The following is an 18,577-nucleotide window of genomic DNA, read 5'->3' on the forward strand; positions in this document are numbered from 1 at the left end:
AGCCTTGGCAGGAACCTCCTCCGCATGCGTAGTCCGACAGGCAACAGAACTCCAGAATCTTCCTCCAGCACAATTAGTAACCCCTCCCAAATACCATGCCCTTCCTCCCCGTTTCATGGCAGCCGAAGCAGCAGCAAAGCAGAGGCTGACACTTAGTTTCCTTTAGAAGAATTGTCTTCTCTCTCTACAGGACTACATTCTCTATTTCAGAAACAAGCAACAATTTTAATGACTCCTAACCAATTTCCCAAGCAATGTATATTTTTCAGTGCTTTTAAAAACAGAATTGGTTAAGTTTTTGTGATTTGCTAATCAGGAATCAGGAAGTATTTGTTCAGTAACTCATCTGATAATTTGCTTGGGGGAGGTGGGGGAAGTGGGGCTGGGTATATCAAAAAGAAGGCCGAAGACAGAAATAGAACTGCAAGCCTAAACATACTTACTGGGAGAAAAGACATTTCCCAAACAAAATGGGATTCATTTCTAAGTTTAGGAACAGATAGTAAATGTAAGGACAAATAACATAAAGAGAACATTTTCTTTTTCTTTTTCAGCAGCTGAAAGGTAAACCCCCACTCTTATTACAATAAAGTATTTATTATGAATATATTTACTATCCAAGATAATTTGTATTTAAAATAATACAAAATATTTAATATTTCCTGCAGCTATATTTGGGGGGTGGATTAGCAATAAAACTATTTTCTATTTACTGTGATTCAGGAGCAACATCCTGCTAAGGGCTATCAGATAACATTTGCCAGTTTTTGGGATAATCCTTTGCTCCAAAGAAGAATTAACCGTTGCTTTCAAAAATTTACTTTTTAATCGGAAAACAGTTTCTTTCCTTTTTCTTTTTAAGGGAACTGATTGATAAAGAGATTTGTTTGTTTGTTTGTCTGTCTTACCAGTGTAACTTTGAAAATGCTCACTGTTGACATATGTGAAGGTCTTTCATTAGGAAAAAACTTGTACAACACCTTCTAATTTATAGCAAATGTGATTAATGGGAAATTTTGATTCATTTGAGAAATCTCAGACTGGAAGGAAAGGAAAAGCTGCCCCATGAAAGTTGTCCTTTGAGGGGAAAAAAACACTCTTTTGAAACCAGCATTGCCTTTCTCAAGGAGCAGAACTCAAAGAGTGCCACATATTTCCCACCATTAAGAACAGCTTGACAGTGGGATGTTGGTGATGGCCTCAGTTTCACTGGAGGTTTTTACTCAGAAGCCAGGCAGCCATTGGCCATGGGTACCTTAAGTTGGGTTCCTGAAATGAGCAAAAGTTAAACGTTATGGTCTAAACGGTCTCTTCCAATTCTACAATAAGGGTTAAAAGGTCACACGAATTCCAGAAGGCAGCTCTTACTTTGAAAATAATAGCATAATTTTTTTTGTGTGTGTGTGCATATCTTTTATCAGCTAAGTTCCGCCTTTGTTTGTTAAAATTATTCTAATCAAAGGAATGTTGAACTCTGGTGAAATGAGTCTCCCTTGAGAACTCCAAGTACGACAAAGGTAAGGTTAAGTGGACAAACTGTTGATCATCTTAAATATTTTTATTGAAAAGTGAAAAGACAAATAAAATGGAAGGTGGACATTCAGTTCTATCTATCAACTACTTTATCTTACTAAGACAGATCCTGCATATTATTTCCAGCATGCTCTGGATACTCACAATCAGAGCATGGAGAACAGAAAGAAATTTTCCCAAGTGTCTTTATTTCCATGAATTTGTTAATTGTGATTGTTAAAAATAAATTTATGTAAGCCTGAATTCTTCTACCTGAGAAATGTTGGCTTGAATTCTGATATTGTGGTTACAATAAGTCTAAAAAGAACTAAACTGGAAAAACTTGAACTAATTATTTCTTGCAGCCAACTAAACCTAAGGCCAGTACTGTAACTGGTATGCCATGACTGCATCAAAAGCTACTTAAAACATTCTGTTTATTTCCATCTTATAATAGTCCCAGTTTATAATAGTCCCAGTCACATTATCCCAAACTAAATATGGGACACTTCAGGCATGTTTCCAACAAAACATGGACATTTTAGGATATCAGAATAATATAAGTTTAGAGTTGGTGTAGTTATGGTAGTTTTCGAAGTGCAATCTGAATTTGAACTAACTCTGATTAGTTTCCCCAGAGATAACTAGCCAGTTAGTTAATTATCAATTAACCAACCTTTACTTAAATACTTCCAGATCCGTCACCATCTGGATTATCCTCCTCTGATGCTATCTAATATGTTAATGTTATTGTTAACATGGAGTGTGCAGAACAGGGCTGAAGACTTCACTACACACTGGGCAGCACAGAATCAAATGGGATAATTACTTCTTGGGATCTGGCCACTATCTTTCTATTAATATCTCCTCAAATTGACTTAATGTTACTGGCTCATATTAATCTTGTATATATTTTAGCTTATTTTAATCTTTATTTTTAATCTTTATTTTTATTTTTAATGCATTTTTATAAATGCATTGTTTTTATTGATAATTGTATGCTTCCCAGAGTCATTCTTCAAGAGATTGGCAGCTATAGAAATTTAATAAATAAATCAATAAAATCTTGCATCCAGCTATTTTGTTTCATTTACAAACAATAACCATAAATTGATCTCAACTGAATTGTATTAATTTATTTTAATTTATGTAATTCTGTTTTAAAGATGCACCAACTCCATTTTTAAAGAAGTGTTGGTCGTTAGTGATCAACATTAATCAAAGTAATGTACAGTAGCATCTCCAGTGTGATATTGAATGAATGGATACTTCATCTCTCATTACATGACTGACACCAAAGGCTGTAATTGGAGGAATGAAAATACAGCCTTTTTAGAGCCACCCACTTCATAATTTGGAAATTTGGTCATCATCAGCACATGACCCCTGAGTTATGTGACAAAAGAACAAGCAACCTTTCATTTCTGTTGAAATAAGGTATTATCCCATAGCTGTTACCTAAAAGCAATCAATACAAGGTTCCTATAATGAACTGGATCCTCACTAATACGAGGCATTTTGATTTGTGGAGTAGAATTGTAAACCATTAAAAAAAATAATCTGATTTTGCCAGTGCTCAAGTTCTTTGAAATGCTTTGAGCTCATATGCTTCTGTAAAACATTAAGCTGCCTGCAGTGTAAAACTGCCCAAGAGATTACATTGGCAGGCCAACCCTGTAGTGTTTTAAGGCATTATTGTGTTTCTGAATTAATGTCAGCAGGACCCCTTAAGATGCTTATGAGATTAGGTCTGTGAGGAGTCTAAGTAAGTGCCACATATTATTTCACAAGTTCATTTAGGGAACCAAGTCCCTTTGCTAACTAAGCATTTGTGTATTTCAAAAATACAAGTAAGAATCATTACCCTTTATCTCCTTGCATTATTGTAATCATCTCTTTGTTATGGCCTAGTAAGGAAACAGCAGGAGAGTCTTGTTCAGTTAAAATATCTGATGGGTAGGGGTGGGGGTGAGAATGGAAAGGCATTTACAAAAATTCAGTGTCTGCATACCACAACTATCCTGCTAATATGTTGTTGCAAAGGTGAAAATGAGTTTTGCTGCTGAAAGGCTACAAACATTTGTGTGGCATATAGTCCAAAAGATACACAAAGAACTTTTCTGAATTTTAGTGATATATAGCATATAGGGGTAATGATTGGGAAGAAGTTGTGAGGTCAAAGGGAAATGAAAAAAAAAAAGAAAGTAAAGAGCAATGGTGGTAAGGGAATGTGATAACTACATAATTATATTACATTTATTACTAACAATCATCATCGCATTAATAGCACCAGGCATATTATTACCAGTTTATTTCAATTAACATGTATTATTCTGCCATTGCTGGTGCTTTCCATATTCCATTTTCTTCTGACCCTGCTGTTTATTCCTTATGCAGACACTTTGAGTAGTTAACAATGTTTTGCTGCCTGCATTAGAGCAGCCAAGGAAGCCTGCTGTTGACCAAGTCAATATCCTAGATAAAGTACCTTTGTTGTTTGGTATATATGGTAGAAAATCCACCAGTTTCCAATTACTGGCAATTAACACCCCCCACCAGCAAATTAAGAATCAATTTGCTACTGAGGATTGCACCTAGCAAGGCTGGAGAATAATTAATAAACTGATTGCCATTGATACTTTGCCACAATTTTAAAAAAATGAATAGCTGGAGATGGATTAATGTGTTTAATAAACAAAGGCCAGGTACAGCAAACTGGCCACTGTGAGGACCACATAAGAAATGGAGCAGTCCTGGCTTCTATAAAGAAGAAACAGAACTAATTTCTTAAATTAGTTTTTCATATGTCCCTGTTAATACCTACTGAGCATTAAAATGGAGGAAGAGCAAGTAAAAGAAACAATGATAGTATGGGCTAAGAATTTTGGTTACGCTATAGAGTTAGATAAATGGCAGAAATTGTGGGACAGGAATTATAAATTAATAATGTCAACTGCATACCATATATATATGGCATTTTCTACCAGCAGGATTAGTAACGATGTTTAAGGATTTGTCTGTTAAGTGTTGGAAATGAAACCAGATCCTGGGTTCGTATTATCACATGTGGTAGACATGCCCAAAGGTGAAAAAATATTGCATAAAAATACACACATGGCTAGAAAAAATAGTAAAGCAACATAGATCTAAAGCCAGGAATATTTCTGTTGGGTATTTTACCAGAAAAATATAATAAAGGGAGTACATATTTAATTTTACATGTGTTAACAGCAGCCAGAATTTTGTTTGCACAACAGTGGAAAAGTAAAGCGATGCCTACAGATGAAATTGTAATAAAAATATAAAAATGTGCAGAAATGGATAGATTAACACTTAAAATTAAGGAGAAGGAAGAAACCGAATATTTTTTTTTAACATGGGATTTGGCTAAATAGCAGAAACAGAAGTTAGAAACCTAAAAGTATAAGAGAAGAATTAATTACAATGAAGATATACTAAAATGGATAAGTAAATATTATTATGTGATTATTATTGATGTTAAGAATATTATTGTTACTATTACCAATACCATATCTCAAAGACTTGTACTCACACTGTTTATATAGATATTGAATTTTTAGGCTTTACATTATTAAAAAAGAAAGAAAAACTTGTATGTGTATATGCATAAAAAGGAAAAGAAATGGAGCAACCCATTAGAAAAATGTTTATATACCAACAGGTCTTCAGCCTTTTAGAAGCTGTTATCCATCATAATTTGATTGCGTGTATCTACAGTATTTTACAGATCTGTCCAAGGATTTTAATCCCATGACTGCTCTGAGTTCCTTTCTGTAGGAAAGTAGGGCCAACCTCTTAGAATGATCTTCTCATGACATCTTTGATCAGACAATTGTGCTGGTGCAGACACACATGAGTGTGTATGTATACTTACATACACAGGTCCAGTTAACACTTTATGCACTTGATGAAGTGAACCAAAATTGCAAAAGCATAACTCTTTGTGGATGTAGTTTACACCAACAAATACATCATTTCTGGGGCTTTTCTAATATTCTTAATCACAGGGAGAGAGACTAATTTTCATATGAAAATTAAAGAAGTATGCAAAGGACAGAGCCCGGTTCACCCACCTGCATACATTTTCATTCATGTTAGAATTAATAGTGGAATAGTATAGTATTCATAGGAAAATATTATTTAAGTAAGTCTTTGAATAGTTTTAAAGAGTTGTCCAAATGACAATTCTAAGAACAAATAGGAAGGCATCACAATCTATCAAAGAGGGCCAGGGCACATTAGACCAGCTAACTGCTGCAGAATCTTTTTTAGGAGAGATGATGGGGACAGTTGCTTTGAGGCCTACAGGTAGAAGGGGCTGAAAATATGATTCACTATTTAGAATTACCATATAGTCTGATAATTCTCATGAGAGGTAATTAAAATAATCAGCTAAATATAATGTAATTTAATGTAATATATAGGGGACATGGTGGCCCAGTGGCTCAGTGGTCAATCAGAAAGAGCGGCAGTTCGGTGGTTCAAATCCCTAGCGCCGCAAAACAGAATGAGTTCCCATTACTTGCCTCAGCTTCTGCCAACCTAGCAGTTCAAAAGCATGTAAAAACGCAAGTAGAAAAATAGGAACCACCTTTGGTGGGAAGGTAACAACATTCCGTGCACCTTCAGCGTTTAGTCAACCGGCCACATGACCACAGAATTGTCATCAATGTTGTCTGTTCGGCTTAGAAGCAGAGATGAGCACCACCCCCTATAATCGGGAATGACTAGCATGTATGTGAAGGGGAACCTTTACCTTTAACTAATGTAATATAATTTTCTGTATTTTGGATTTTCCACCAATTCACATTTACTAGTCCACTTTCTCCAATGGTCCTAAAGGAAAAGGAGAGAAACAGCTACCTTGGTAGATAGGTAGGCAGAATACATGTTTTTTTGGCGGGGGGGGGGGAGTTCAAACCAATGTTCTATTTGAGGCATTTCAGAGTCTTTAAAAGGTGGGTGTCTCTATGATCTACTGGTGGTTTGTTTGATGTATTGCAAACAGTATGAGAACGTAGAAAGTATTTAGAAGCTTTTTTATAGCCATCTGTATGAAATATGGAGCGGAGGGATGCCTAATCTCTCAGATCTGTGAAAGTGGAATTTTATGAAGTCTTGCAGATGGTATTTTAAACCCATTTGATTGGTTGCTTATTGCACACTCAGTTCAGCACATGTGTTGCTCCATTTCCCATTCAATACAGTATGTCCCCCAGCTGACTAGTAAGCTACAATAAGTAACTAAAGAAAGGTGTATGTTGTGCTTCATCCAGTGGATGAGATGTTCCACATAAAAAGTTTCAGACCGCATTCTCAGACTACATAAACCTCTGCCCGGCAGTTCTAACAGGTTTTCTGCCTCTTTTCTTCAAGACGGATAATATATATTCCATATGCGCTGAACAGCCATTGAATAAACATGGAACTCCCACACTGTCCCACTCAATTATAACATAACAAAATTGCATCCACCAAACTCAGCTTGTATTTCATTTGATTTTAGAAAATGTTCTTAATTCTATGAAGCAGAGGAAAAGTTTAGCAGAGCTTGCCAACATCCCAAACAATAGAAAATGGCTTGTCTAAACTTCCAAGAGTCAGCAGGAGTGAAGATTTAGTAACTTTCACATGTTTAACTGTGATTCCTTGCACTGATTCCATGCCTTTTCAGCTCCCCCTGTCCTTGTTTCAGGTTACTTCAGGCCTTGTTAAGAAATGCTGATCCACTGATTTAAACATTCAGGAACAAAAATCTTCCAACCAGCTTTTCTGAGTCTTGAGGTCCGAAAAGTAAATTGGTCTACAACTCTCAGATTTCTATTCAGTACAAATTATAATTTAGAAGTTATATTTCAAGACTGAATTATTCAATTCACCATAGAATGCTGTTTAGGGAAGCTGACATATGTCCATACTAGGAAGACTTCATGTTGGGGGAATGGTGGAGGATTTAGTCCTTTCTCCAGTCAATTCAAGTGTCTTCTCCTTCTTCTGGTTCTCCAAATACTCTAAGTGGTACTTTAAGGACATTCCCCCCCCCCTGCATAGGATGGTCAATAATATCTATCCTTAGAAATGCAGCAGAGGAGTGCTTGGGGGCAGCAATAATAAACAGAAGATGACTATTTTTCTGGATCTGACAACCATGGCAAAAAAAAAAGGAGCTGGTGAATGGATTTGTTCCTCAGAACTTCTCTGTGGATCAAGGAGAAGACAAGGATCACCCCCAAATTTGTTCCATACAGAACCTCCTTGCATATAATATTATATGAGATCCTCATATAATAAGGATCTCCAATGGGTCTGAGAGTTTTAAGGTCCTGAAACTGAGGAAGCATTCCTTATCTGCTGCAGCCCCTGCTCCTCGATATTGCATTCCCCCAAGAGATATGCATAGTGCCCAGCCAGTTTCCTAGGGTTCCAGAAGCTCCTTAAGTCTTGGCTGTATTCCCAGGGCTGGGATTAGGAAGCTTGTGCAGTATCTGTCCTCTTTTCTTTTTGTTAGGTTGTTTTTACTAATATAGCAGCTTTCTTGTCTGGGATGCTATGTTTATTGTCCTGCTTTTAACTGTTTTAATAATATATATTGATATGTTGTAAGCTGTGCAGAGACTTTTGGAGTGACTGGCTAATACTAATACTAATAATACTAATATTGGGTGCCATACCAATAAAACATAGACAGCGTTTAGAAAATCTGCACATTGACAAAATTTCCATCTCTTGATTGCAAAAGATCACAAAAGGCGTGGATCTTCACATATACTATGCCAATACATAACAATATTCCAGGTTCTTGGGAAGAACTCCATGCTTATGAAGGCCAACCAGCTAAAGAACTGGCAGCTGTGACTTCATATTGTTGTGAACAGATAATATACCATCGATCAAGATTTGTCTATCCCAAGTTCTTTGGACGGACTTGGTAGGTTGACAAAAATGCCAAAGCCAATTTAAATATCTGGTTGTGTGACCAACCATAATAAGAAAACCAAAAGAAGATTGGGCAGTTAGGGCAAAGAATGGCTTTGAAAGATCGTGCAAATGGATTATTTTACTAGGGAAATGTGGAGGTAGAGAAAAAAAATGATGACATTTTATTTAGGGATTAAACATGGTATGGGGGCCTGAATCATAGGAATCACTTTACTTCTAGGAAAAGCATTTGTGGGAGGCATGTGTGAGAAGCTTGTGCTGACTTTGTAGACTAGTCAAGCAAGCATGATCTCTGTTTCCTATGGGTGCGAATGTAGTAGAGATTTCATTCAGATTAACATGTGATGACATGCAATGCTTTAAAACTATGAATATAAGTTAATATGAAACTGATGATGAACTTGTTTCCTCTGTTCTATTGAGGAGAAGAAGAAAACATTCTGCAGGGATTTCTTGATGCAAAATTCTAGTACCCATGGAGATCGAATGTATATTTATCTGATTTCAAACTTCTTGCCTTATTTTTGTGCCTACTTCATCCATATGCCCATCTAACCTTTAGCACTAGAAATTGAAAAAGGGGTATAGAGTGGGAGATTCTCAGATGGTCTGCATAAATATTTCTGGTTTGATGCAAATAAAAACAGTTTGTCTGTATCTGTGTCAGAAGCACCTACAAAGCTAATGGAAGGTTGCTTCCGGGTTGAAAGGATTTGCTCAGGGAAAGCCCAATTACCAAAAATAATGCAATCTTTGAGGAAGCTCCTTTCATGCCCCTCCAGAGAAATAGTTGATAAGAGATCATAAAATAATAGACAGTGTATTAAAAGTTGTAGATAAATATGGAAAAATAGTCCCCCGTGCTTTGTTATGAAACATTTATTTTCACACAGAAGAAAGAGACATGTTCAATGGACAGAAAACAATTCACTTAGATTGCAAGATTTTATTATTAATAAGGCAAAGATGTAATCTATTCAGAATTTTCCTGACCAGTTTTGGTGCCTTCAGGTAAGTAGTATAGTAACAAAAGCGCTGCAGAAATAAGGTAGGATAATTAAAGTTTTGCTTGAATCTGAAAATCTTACAAAACAGACAAATCACTGGTAAAATATTTCAGAAATCGAATAAGATAAAGATTGTAGGATTGTACGCCTGTGAGAATTGGCTGCTTCTTCCCAAAGGTATTCTATCAAAAAATCAGTTAATCAATCTGTGATGGGTGGGAGAAGACAATATAGGGCCCAGTATAAGGTGACCAGATTTTCAGATTGGAAAAGAGGGACACCCTTGACCGGGGGGGGGGGAGGGGGGGCTTGATTTAAAAAAATTTTTTTTGTCAAAAGGTCACCCCAGGACACTGAAACCAGCATAAATACGAATCTGTTGCCAAACAAAATTTGGATCACGTGACCATGAGGATGCTGCAACGGTCGCTAAGTGTGAAAAATGGTCGCAACGGTCGCTAAGTGTGAAAAATGGTCTCAACGGTCGCTAAGTGTGAAAAATGGTCATCAGTCACTTTTTTCAATGCCATTGTAACTTTGGTCACTAAATGTTTTCCCCCTCCTCGAGACTCCTCACTTCTTCCTTCATTCCTCTTGCTTATCTACCTTCACCTTATCTGTCTTCTGCTCTTTCCCTCTCTTCCTTCCTTCCTCCCTCCTTCCATCCTCTTCTTTCCTCACTCACTCCCTTCCTCCTTTTTTCTCTTCCTTCCTCCTTCCTTCCATTCTTTATACGATATAAAATTCAATGAGGGTGAAACACACCAAATCTGGCAAAGCTGCCTTGCACCAACCTGGCCTGCCCATAGAATAGCAGCCACTTTGAGACACATAAACCTGGTCTGAACATATTGCATCACAAAGATTTGCAAAGATCACATTTGCAAAAAGGAACATTTCTTGTAGTAAATACATTTTATAAACAATTTAAAAGTAAAAATCCCCCCCAAATAATAAAAAAGGTATTCTATAAATAAAAGAAATCCTTAAAAAACATTGTTAAGTATTACACCAGCAATAATTTATACTGTCACCATTTCAAACTATCATCAGAAATACGAATCTGTTGCCAAACATCAACATTTTGATCGCGTAACCATGAGGATGCCACAACGGTCGCTAAGTGTGAAAATGGTCGCTAAGTGTGAAAAATGGTCATCAGTCACTTTTTTCAATGCCATTGTATCTTCCTGATTATTAAAAGTGCAAATTCACTCAGTGTCAATCATGACTCCTGAGTCCATTTCAAAGTATTGTGCATAGAAATTTTAAAAATGGCTTGTTTCAATTTATTTTGGATAGAATCTTTTTTTAAATAGTCTAAGACAATTTAAAAAAAGAATCAACACAGAATACCACTATTTTAAAAAATCATATGCACAATAAATAAAATATTATTTTAAAATACATTGAGCCTATACTCCTTACAGTAAATGACTCATCTGGAAACAAGCCAATAGCATTTTTTGTGCTTTCAAATTTACAGATGTTCCAAAATCAGCTTAAAGTCCAAATATTTAAAGACCACCCCCCTCAAAGCTATCTTACCAGAGCTTTAAATATCTTCTGGGGAGGCCCTGTAATCCCATTCATGACAAAGGTAGGGCTTTCTCAGGAGGAAGGTTTCAGTGCCCATCCTTTGGAAACCTCCTCCAGAGCAGGGAGCCCTAACCTGCTGTCCATTCAGGAAGGCTGTACAAATTATTCTGTCTTCTAGAGCCATTGGGATTTAATATGGTTTTATCACTGGATTTTCTTTTTATTGTTTTTGTGGAATTGTTACAATGATTTTATAATAATATAATTTTATTTGGCATTTTTGTTGCTGTAAACTGCTGAAAGCCCCTGATAGAATACAAATTATTTAATAATAAATGTAAAAAGCTGGGTGCAAGATATGAAAACACTGCAAACTATTGTTCAAGATAATTTGATACCTGTTGCTCTGGTCTTTAATGCAATTCTTGCTTAAGGCAAAGCCCTCCCCCGAAAAAATGCTTCTGCCGGGCTGCGAGAGCCACGTGGAAGTTGTCTGCACAGCTGAAAAAAGGACTGTTTGCTGGGCTGGGAGGAGGAGACAGCCCCCTGCCTTCTCCCCCTTTGGCTTTGCGGAGTTCACAGCCAGCACGGGCGGCAAGTCTGGATGGAAGTTCTCTGCACGACCGGCAGCCGCTTTTTACTCCCGAGTAAAATTTTTACTCGGGAGTAAATTTTACTCCCGAGTAAAATTTTTACTCAGGAGTAAGTAAAATTTACTCCCGAGTAAAATTTTTTACAAAACATGATTTATTTTACTCACCACCAGTAAGCTCAGCTGCAACCCCAACAAGAAAGACAAAATAAAATGGAGACTCCATGCGTGCTCAGCTAAGGAGTCCAGCCAATCAACTCAGTGAGCGGCAGGCTGGGCTGGCTTAAATTTGTAGGTAGCATAGAACAGAACGATGAGCCAGCCCAGCAGCTGATGGGCGGGAGCTGCCAGCGCCAAAAAAAGCGTGCCTTTTAAAAAAGCGGGCGGGATGCGGGAAAATGCATCAAAAAGAGGGGGTGTCCCGCCAAAAGCGTTATGTCTGGTCACCTTAGCCCAGTAGGATAGAAAGCAGATCCAAGGCCTGTGAGAATACAGTGAAGCAGAAAGTGGCACACACGGTGTTCAGAGGTTGAGGGAGACCTAAAGTTGTGGCACGCCAGCAGCCAGCAGAGGTGACAGCAGATTCAGAAAGTGAGGAGGTTGGGGAGGAATATGGACCAGTCCCGGAGTCTGGGGAAGGCTCTGCTAAGGGCTCTGTGTTGGAGGCAGAATGGGGGCCAGAGCCGTATGCCAGTTATCAGCTGCCTTCAGAGTCAGACATCAGTGAGGCAGACAAACAGCTGGACCCTGCTAAAGAACAGGGGTCGACTTGGGAGTAAGGCCGCAGGGGGACAATGAATGGCTTGTCCCAGAGGAAATAAAAGAGGTGAGAAAGGGGAGTGGAGTTTGCAGGAGACAATTAGTTCACTTAATTGGTTCATGACTCTCCAAGACTCCTTGCCAAGTTTTGAAGATATTGGCCTGTCAGCTCTCCAAGCCAGATAAAGTCTGTGACTCTAAATCCTCCCTTGAAAGACTTTGCTGGATGTGAATGAGAAGAATTCACAGTAAATTAATAAAAGGTTTTTTTTTTAATTGGGACAAGGAGTTGGCTTCATGCTCTGGTGAAGCCTATGTCAGAATATCTAAGGTGGGTAGCGGGTGAGCTGGGGAGGTCCTGAAGTGTGGGTCTTGGCCTGTGCCAGGCCTTCCAGGGTCTCCCCCAACCCCCAAGACGCTCTGTTGTCTGATTAATGACCCATACAATTGCTTAACAACCATAATGGAGAGAGCAGGGATTGTGGTCATTAAGCAACGTAATTATGCAAGTACTTGTTTAATTACTGCCATGACCTATGGCCATAATGGACAAGATCCTACAGGACTTGTAGTATATGGATCTATACCACATTTGGCAAAATATGGGTTTCCATTTATATAAAAAACCTTTTTATTTCACCCTCACAGGACATTTAAATCAGGACAGACATTTATTGGTATGGATAGAATTTATTGTGATTGATGATTTTATTTTATGATTTATACTGGGCTGACTACTGAAGGTGAAAAGTGGGGCAAATAGCAAGCTGATAATCCAGAGGAATTGTGGAAACAGTGTTAGGAAAAATAACTCTCAGAACTAAGGGTGCATGAACTCAGCAGAGCAAAAATTACTTTTTGAGATTAAGTTTAAAATGCCGGTAATCCTTGATTTATGACCACAATTGAGACCAAAATTTATGTTGCTGAGTGAGACATTTGTGAAGTGAGTTTTGCCTCATTTTACAACCTTTAGGCCACAAGTGAATCCAGCTTCCCCATTGACTTTGCCTGCCAGTTTACAAAAGCTGATCACACAACCTTTTTAAAAATTTGAATGAGTTTGGACTAGATAAACTGTATCCTAAAGGTTCATTTAGAACTATCAGGGCATTTGGATAAGGCAAGTTCTTAAGTTAAGAACAATGCTTCATACACTGCTGAGGGAAAGTATGCAGAAACGCCGTAGCCTCCAAAGGTGGGTAAGAAAGAGAAAGACAGATTTGGACTGGCCCAAGAAAAACACAGGAAATAAGGTCTGTTTGGATTTGTTTAAACAGAGGGAGTTGATCATTGCTTACAAGACGACCAATCTGTTTGCATTAACATTTTGTTTTTTTGCCATTTGACAATTACTTAAGACGGCAGCAGCTAGTGAATTCCACAACAGGAGAGATTCTGACAGATTGTAGAACATATCATAAAACAATCTGTAAGCACTTTGAAAACAATGTGTGGATTACCAAAAGTCAGCATTGATTTTTCAGGAAGATTTGCCAGATTAACATTATCTCATTTTCTGATCAGGTGACTTCATCAGCAGATTGTGGCAATGCCATAGAGCGAAGCATCTGAAAAAATACCACAAAACATTGTGATTAACAGAACACCAAACAGTGTGATGGATGGCATGACAATTACATTGATACATCACTGGTTCAAAAATATATGCTTATCAACGGGTCTTCATTAAACTGGAGTGAAATACTGAGTAAAGTGCCACAAGTTTCATTTCTGGACTATATACTCATCAACACTCTTACTTAAAAAGTTGATGAACAATTCAACACACAAAAGAATGTTAATCAAATTTGCAATGACACAAAAGCAGATGGAATAATAGTAGAATTAGAGAAATGATTGGATGAGAAAGGTAATGCAAAGTTCTTTACTTAGAAAAGATAAATCAAATGCATAGGATGGCAGAATTATATGTATGTATGTACGTATGTATGTATGTATGTATGCATGTATGCATGTATGCATGTATATATATATATATATATATATGTGTGTGTATATACATACATATATACATACACACAGAGACACACACACATATATATTCATAGATTTTCATGGGTACAGGTATGCAGGTTTTGGTGTAGTCGGGTCTTTTCTCATGTAAGATTGAGAGTGATCTTGGCAACGTTTTGACGAGGTCCCACTTGCCATCTTCAGGCTGGTGTCTTCGGCTTTGTGCTTCTGCGAGCAAAGCGTGATCGGAGCTGCCGTCTTTCTATTAATATTGGTGGGTGGGTGTGGAATGCTGGCTTCATTGCTGTAAGCGGATTGGTTGGCTGTGTTGTAACATCTTGATTAGTTGATGGAGTTGATTTTTGCAGATTAGTTGGCTGTTTCATAACATCCTGTGTGGCTGAGGTACTGGCTGTGTGCCTATTGTTCTTTTGTGTTGTAATGACCTGGGTAATGAGCTGTGTGATGACATCCTGAGCTCTATTGTAGTGATATCCTGAGTCCTGTGTTGCAACCTCATGAGCAGATGGCTGTGGTGTAACATCCCGGGCTTTGGTTTGGCTCCAAGTTTGTGGTCTGACCATGTGTTCATGGTGTATGTCAATTTGCTTTGTGTGGGAGTCGGAGGGGGTGCAGCAGTTGGTGTGATGCTGCCGTAGTTTGGCTTTGGATGGTGGTTGCATTTGGTCTATGGGATGAGTTTGGGTTTGAGTCTGGTGAGAGTGATTGGTAGTGGCATCCTGTGTTGCTCTGGGTCCTGTGTCAGGTTTCGTGGCTGGGACTCATTTGTTGACTAGGACTATTATTATTATTATTATACAATTGTATCACAGCGGCCAGTTGTTTCGCCGGATTTGGCATTGATTACTAGTCGGGCCCCACCTAGGGGCCTAGGACATCGTAACATATTTTCGTAATATGCATGCAGATCCAAGCAGTGTGGCTTTTTGCATTTGACTGATGGTGATTTTGTCAATTTTTAACTGTTTTAAATGTAATTCCAGTGCTTTTGGAATAGCACCCAGTGTGCCAATTACCACTGGAATTACCACTGCTGGTTTGTGCCATAGTCGTTGAATTTCAATTTTTAAGTCCTGGTATTTTGCGATTTTTTCATGTTCCTTCTCAGCGACCCTGCTATCACCTGGTATTGCGATGTCTATGATTGTGACCTTATTTTTCTCAACCAGTGTGATGTCTGGTGTATTATGCGCCAGTATTTTGTCTGTTTGTATGCGAAAATCCCACAAGATCTTAACCATCTGATTTTCGGTGACTTTTTCAGGCTGATGTTCCCACCAGTTTGTTGCTGTTTTAATATTATAATTTTTGCACAAATTCCAATGGATCATTTGTGCTACTGAATTGTGCCGCAATTTATAATCAGTCTGCATGATTTTTTTACAGCAGCTGAGTATGTGATCAACAGTTTCATCAGCTTCTTTGCAAAGTCTGCATTTGGCATCATCAGAGGATTTTTCGATTTTGGCCTTAATGGCATTTGTGTGGATAGCTTGTTCTTGCGCAGCCAGGATTAGTGACTCTGTTTCTTTCTTTAATGTACCTGTTGTTAACCATAACCAAGTTTTTTCACTGTCCACTTTATCTTTTATTTTTTCCAGAAATTGGCCATGCAATGCTTTGTTCTGCCAACTCTCCATTCTTGATTTTATCACATCTTTTCTGTATTCTTGTTTCGTCTGTTGGGCCTTCGGTAGATTTTTGTTCTTTACTTCGATTAATAGATGTTCTTGACTTTCTTTTAAATAATCAGCCAGTGCATGTTTTTCTTCTTCAACTGTTTGCTTCACTTGTAATAATCCTCTGCCACCTGATTTTCGGGGCAGGTAGAGTCTATCAGTATCACCACGTGGATGTAAACTGTAGTGTATTGTCATTAGTTTCCTGGTTTTTCGGTACAAAATGTCCAAATCAGCTTGTGTCCAGTTAACTATACCAGCTGTGTATCTTATAACTGGTATTGCCCGGGTATTTATGGCCTTGATTGTATTTCCACCATTCAATTTAGATTTCAAAATTTTCCTAACTGTTGGTATACTCTCGCCTGACAATAGTTTTTACTTCTCCATGCTTGATATTATCCAACTGCAGAATGCCTAAGTATTTGTAGGCTTCACTTTCATTGCATTTAATTAGTTGGCCATTGGGCATTTCAATTCCCTCACATGTAGTGATTTTGCCCCTGTTTATGGATACAGTGGCACATTTTTCCATGCCAAACTGCATTGAAATATTGGTGCTGAATACTCGGACTGTGTTTGTCAGTGATTGGATTTCTATTTCTGACTTTCCATAGAGTTTCAAATCATCCATATTGCTGATGCCGCTGTGGTTTGGCTTCTGGATGGTGGTTGCATTTGGTCTATGGGATGAGTTTGGGTTTGAGTCTGGTGAGGGTGATTGGTAGTGGCATCCTGTGTTGCTCTGGGTCCAGTGTCAGTTTTTGTGGCTGGGACTCATTTGTTGACTAGGATTATTATTATTATTATTATTATTATTATTATTATTATTATTATCACCATTATCATTATCATCATCATCATCATCATCATCATCATCATCATCATCATTATCATTATCATTATTTGGTTAATCTTTGGTGAGATTCACAGCCTTTGGGGCTGGTTGGTAGCCCAACAGCTCGAGTCCTAACCAAGGACCTAGGAACTGTTAAGATAACCTTGGAGGATATAAGTTGTTCCAACTTATGGTGGTTTTTTGTAGAGTCAGATTGTTCAAATCAGGCAAATTTAGAATTTTCAAATAGCAAGGTAGCCCTTTAGGTATTGCTCCAAGGGCTCCAATTACAATCGGGACAACACATGATTTCTTTTTCCACAGTCGCTCAACCTCAATTTGCAAGTCCCGGTATTTTGTGATTTTTTTTCTTGCTGTTTATCTTCAATTTGTGCATCACCATATTTTGCGAATTCGTCGAATATACTTGGCTGAGGTTAATTCCTTGACTTTATTATATATTAAGTCAGAGGCCTCTAAAATCCCCAAGTACTTGTAGCCTTCTTCTGGTTTTACTGCCTTTATCATTTCTTCATTCTCAAGTTGTATTCCATCATCTTCTAGGACCTTGGTTGCCATTGTTGCACATTTGTCAATTCCAAACTGCATACCAATGTCTTGTCTAAATTCTTTTGTGCTTTCAAATAATAAATTCAGTTCAGCTTTTGTTTTACCAAACAGCTTCAAATCATCCATGTACACCAAGTATGAAATTTTCAGTCCTTTCTTTGCAAGTTCGTATCCACAGTTCACCTTCTTCAAAATGGTTGTCAGTTATTATTAGTCATATTTATTTATTAATTAAATTTATATGTCACCCCTCTTATTCTGCAATGCAACTCTGAGTTGCTTACAGTTAAAATAATAAAGGTAAATATAGTAAAGACATTAAACAAAGAGAGAAGCAGCAGAAGGCAAGATTGGTACTGTGGTAGCACCTTTGCCGGTCATTGGCCAACTATCTCAAATATAAAGTGAACTGTCAGGAGCCCAGGTTAACCAGCAGACCCAGGTTTCTATGCCCCTCCAGAAGGTAAGAGCAGGTCTAATCTCAGGCAGCAAGATATTCTAAAGGGATGGGGCCATAGCAGAAAAGACTCATCTTCTGGACATCACCAGCTGAAACCCTGTGATTGATGGGCCTTGTAGCATGCCACTTCTGGATTGAGTGGAGTAGGCTGTTATCACTGTGTATAATTTATCATTTAAAGTTTCAAAACCCTGTCTCACAGAAGTAAGACAACCACCACCAGAGAAATAATAGATTTCTATTTGTTGAGTTATGCAAGCAAAATCTGGAGAACCATATGTTGGTTTCTTCTAGTTTCTTGCAATACTGCAGATGGCCCTTATAATTCTATGATTCTGTTCTATTCATTTTTATGTTTTCCCCAATGAAATTATATTACATTATTTTTTCTGTGTGGCAGAATGATGATGGTGGTGGTGGTGTTGATGATACACATGCAGAATAAGAAAAAAATCTATCTCAGGTGAGTAGGAATAATACAGCTTTGAACTAAGTCAGGAAGCTCTTAGTGGTTAAATTCTAGGATTTGCCTCTTGATAATTTAAGATAATTTAGATGATGATTAAATAGAGCCAGTTTGGTGCAGTGGTTAAGGTGCTGGCCTAGAAATAGGGGGCTGTGAGTTCTAGTTCTACTTTAAGCATGAAAGCCAGCTGAGATATT

This window comes from Thamnophis sirtalis, unplaced genomic scaffold (genome assembly GCF_051295495.1).
Source record: "Thamnophis sirtalis isolate CommonGarterSnake01/CBP01778 unplaced genomic scaffold, rThaSir2_p1.2 scaffold_3, whole genome shotgun sequence".
NCBI lineage: Eukaryota > Metazoa > Chordata > Lepidosauria > Squamata > Natricidae > Thamnophis > Thamnophis sirtalis.